The sequence below is a fragment of the Dasypus novemcinctus genome, chromosome 14 (assembly GCF_030445035.2).
Source record: "Dasypus novemcinctus isolate mDasNov1 chromosome 14, mDasNov1.1.hap2, whole genome shotgun sequence".
NCBI classification, from domain to species: domain Eukaryota; kingdom Metazoa; phylum Chordata; class Mammalia; order Cingulata; family Dasypodidae; genus Dasypus; species Dasypus novemcinctus.
The window spans coordinates 14,050,654-14,054,825 of record NC_080686.1 but is presented as its reverse complement, the minus strand read 5'-3'; the positions used below and the strand labels follow the sequence as shown (position 1 = coordinate 14,054,825).

At 36.7% G+C, this 4,172-nt stretch overlaps 1 non-coding gene across 1 annotated transcript; it reads right to left on the bottom strand.

The window, feature by feature from the left end:
* Nucleotides 1-3,796: 3,796 nt before the first annotated feature.
* Nucleotides 3,797-3,903, bottom strand: LOC111765748 (U6 spliceosomal RNA). The gene has a single exon (XR_002798000.1). It is a non-coding gene; the product is annotated as a U6 spliceosomal RNA (small nuclear RNA).
* Between the last annotated feature and the right edge of the window lie 269 nt (nucleotides 3,904-4,172).

Here is a 4,172-nt window from a genome sequence, read left to right as displayed (position 1 = left end):
TGGTTTATTTTATAAACTACAATTGTTTCACTCCTTTGCCAATTGCAAGGGAGGGCTCCAGCTTAACCAAAGTTCACACAATTACACAATTTAACATTACCATCTGAAGGTATGAAAACACACACAGGCATTGAATACAGACAGAAACACAAAGTCCATTAATCTGACCATGATATTCATCCTGAACCCATCAATTATTGTAACCCTAGGGAGGGAGAACTTTCAAAACCAAACCTCTAACAGGTCTTTCTGTTTACCCTTGCTGTTTACAAAGCAAGTTCATTTGCAATCCAGCACCAAAACAAAGACTTATTTCTGGCTAAACCTTTTCCATTGTTTAATCTTATACTCAGATCAAGCCTTACTACAAAATCCAATTCATTTTCCTGTAACCAAGGTTTTCCAAATCCATACCAATTTTCAGGATGAATTAAGACTTAAACCCATTAATATTTTTTTATTATAATTAAATCTTCACTATTTTAGAGGAGGCAGGACCAAAATCAGATGCTAACATGCAACTAGCTAAACTTAAACATCAGGATTTTTTTTCCTTCTTTCCTTTCAGACCAGGAGAAGACAGCTGCCCCTCAAATTTTGGAGGTACTGGGGTCCTTTTGGGAGTTGATCAGATTCCACTTTTAACATTTAAAGTTAGGTTTTCCTGACACTATGCTACCCACCACCCACCCCCGGAGGGAGTCTTACCTTTTTCCGTGTTTGGAGTTTTTTTTTCCTTCCCAGAATATTCTTATAACTTCCATTGCATCCAATTCTACTCAGGAGGACTCTGGTGGAGCCCACATCTTTTTTCTGGACTGAAGGGAGTCCAGGAGCACCCAGATTTGGGGTTCACCTGAGCCTTCCCAGCTTCCTCAGAGATCCAGAAGGGGTAGTGAAGTGCTACCTTCTCTGACCTTCGTTGCATTGTGGATAAGCCCCGAGAAATGTTGTGGAAGCAGAGAGATTCAATAATCATGGAAGGCCAGGACTCAGTAATAATTTTGGGAAGGAAAAAATTTATCTATCACTGGCCAGGCTCAGGGGACTTTTCTGTTAAAAAAACCCGAGCCCCAAATAAGATTTTCAGGTTCTTTTTATACAGAGAATGTAGGAGTGAAGAGTCAAATGGTGCTTTGTTTGGGTGCTAGATAAGCTTGAGTTAACACATATTTCTCACATTCCAGGTAGGCTTGAATTAACATATTTAGTTTGCATCCTTCCTGAATATTCAAAGTTTATAGAGCCTATATCACATAATTGGCTTCCTGGGACTGGAGTGGTTGGCATGGTTATGAAGGGCAGGGCTGCATTTTTTATTTTCTGACATATACAGCCCAGGTTATTCATGAAGAGATGCACAGCCCCTACCCATAGCCTATATCAATATCTGTATAGTTATCACCCCAATAAACTCAAAGAAACTTTGCCACCCCAGAAATTTACATCCTGCTCATTTATAGTTAATCTGCCCACCTACCCATGCCAGAAGCAACAATAGATCTCATTTCTGTCATTATGCCCCTTTTAGGACTTCATATAAGTCAGGGGTTCTTAACAAGGATCTGTGAACTTGAATTGAAATTCAAAAAAACGTTCTTGTGGGGACATGTTGGTGTTGGTGTGATAGAGTTATTAAAAAATTAACAGTATAGTGTGGACTTAGTAAAGAGTCCATAGTTTTCACCTGACTGGCAAAGGGGTCCATGGAACAGAAAAGGTTATGAAACTTTGATAAAAGTAGACTCATACTATAGGTTATTTTATGTTGGACTTATTTTGCTCAGAATGTCTTTGACATTTATCCATGATGTGAGGTGGATCAGTATAGCATGTGTTTTGTTGGTGGTGGTGATGAGTAGTATTATTTCTATGAATATACCAATAAATTTCTATTCATTCACCTGCAGTGACCATTTGGGATCTTTCCAGTTTTCATCTATTCTAAATAGTTACTCATATCCAAGTTTTTTTTTTGAGGATGTATGCTTCCATTTCTCTTGAATAAAAATAGAGTAGTGTAATTGCCAACTCCCATGGGAATTCTACATTTAATTTATAACAAGTTGTCAAGTTATTTATCAAAGTGACTGCAATATTGTTCACTCCCACTAGTAATGCAAAAGTGTTCATTTTTCACTCAGTATTTTCTCCTATGTGTTATTAAGTTTGGAAATTTTCTTTTGCTCTTTCTTCAAGTTCACTGACTCTTCTGCCATTTCCAATTTTCCCTTACATGCATCTAGCAAAATTATCATGTCAGTTACTTTAGTAGTTCTAGCATTTACAGTTTTATGGTCTCCATTGCTTTTTTAAGATGTAACTAAATGTTCACTGGTTAAGAACATATCTTCCTTTAATTTTCTGAACACATTGATAATGGGTGTATTAATGTCCTTTTCTATTAAATTCAACATTATAGCCATATAGGAGTTGAAATCTATTGACAACTTATTTTCTTAAGTATTTTTCACATTTTATTTTTGTTTCTTTAACTGTCTCAGAACTTTTGAATGTATATAATAACTGCAGTTCTCTGCTTAAAATCACCAGAGAGTTTTCTTTTACTAATTAGATGAAATGGCATCATGCTTTGGGACATAGCACTTTAGACTTTGGTCCTAATCTAAAATTTAAGCTATTTTTCTTGACATCTTCCAACCCAAACTCAGGTTGCTTGTGTTTACCTATACTGAAATTCTTTCCCCCTTCCCCTGAGAATGCCAGGCTCTTTCTGACTTTTATGCCTTGACCACTTTCAGGTTTAGTATTTGCTACAAGGATTCACATAATTCATAAAAAGTGATTATACTCAGGGTCATTTTTTTTAATCAAAATAATATAGATCAAAAACAGTAAAGGAAGGAGGCACATAGAGCACGGTCCAGGAGACCAGGTGGAAGCTTTCAATTGTTCTCTCCAAGTCATTTGGACAACACTTATTTCTTCCATTAATGTTGTGTGGCATCCAAGTATTGGTGTCCAGAGTTATTGTGTGAATTCGTATAAGTATGGCTGACTTCCCAGGTGGCTGACTTTAGTCTCCTGCCTCCCCCCTCCTAGAGGTCAAGCTGATATCAGGGGGCTAAGGCTCCTACTATAAACCACATCATTGGTATAGACTCTCTGGCATGGTCCCAGGTGTCCAGATAAACAAAGACACTCTTATCAGGTGGGGCATTCCAAGTGATTAGAGTTTACATTCCAGCAGCTCCCAAGGTCAAAACTTTAATGTGCAGGGTGCATACAACCCAGGCCTGCTAAATTAATTGTTTATTGCACAGACAAGCCCTTGGTCTTTTATCTAAGCTTTCATACAGCAAAATAGTCACATTAGTCTGAATATCAACATTGAGTACATTTATATAACAGACACAGCAGAAGTAAGAATATGAATATGCAAAGCATTTGGCAAGGGCCACTTTGGAGTAGGATAGCTTTGAGGAATAAACCTAATTTATCCTATAAGTCATTACATTTTCATATTTTTGTGCTAATTTTAGTATTTGTTTCCCCTTTTGATTTTTCTGCTATTTGTGCAGAACTTTTTTTCAATTTTTTATTGGAGAAGTTGTGACCTTGCAAAACAATCATGCATAATGTGCCGAATTCCATTTGTTACAGATTATGAGAGAACACGATCTGACTCTTACCACTAACAATGGTCAATAGTATGTATTTGGTATATTTTTCCAACATCCCCTATTATTTTATATTTGTTATAGTTCATGAGAAAACATGCTCATATTTGTACTTTTACCCACAGTCCATCTTCCACCACATTGTTCACTGTGTTAAAAATATGGAAATCTTCACGACTTTGCATGTCATCCTTGCACAAGGGCCATGCTAATCTTCTCTGTGTTGTTCCAATTTTAGTACATGTACTGCTGAAGTGAGCACTGTGCATAACTTTTTAGCAGATATTCGTAATGGTTAGCTAAACCCAGTTCTTCCTCAGGGCATATATTTTTCATTGGTATTATATCCTGAAGGAGGCTTTGGATGAGTCCTACAATATACTTGATCATCAATATCAGTATTATTTTAAGACTTATTTTCATTGTATTATGGAACTCTTTGGGCACTTTCTTCTTTATTAGAGTGTTTCTCTGACATCACACAAGACATTATGAGTATTCCTGTCTTTCAATCACAGAGGCAGTTTCAAC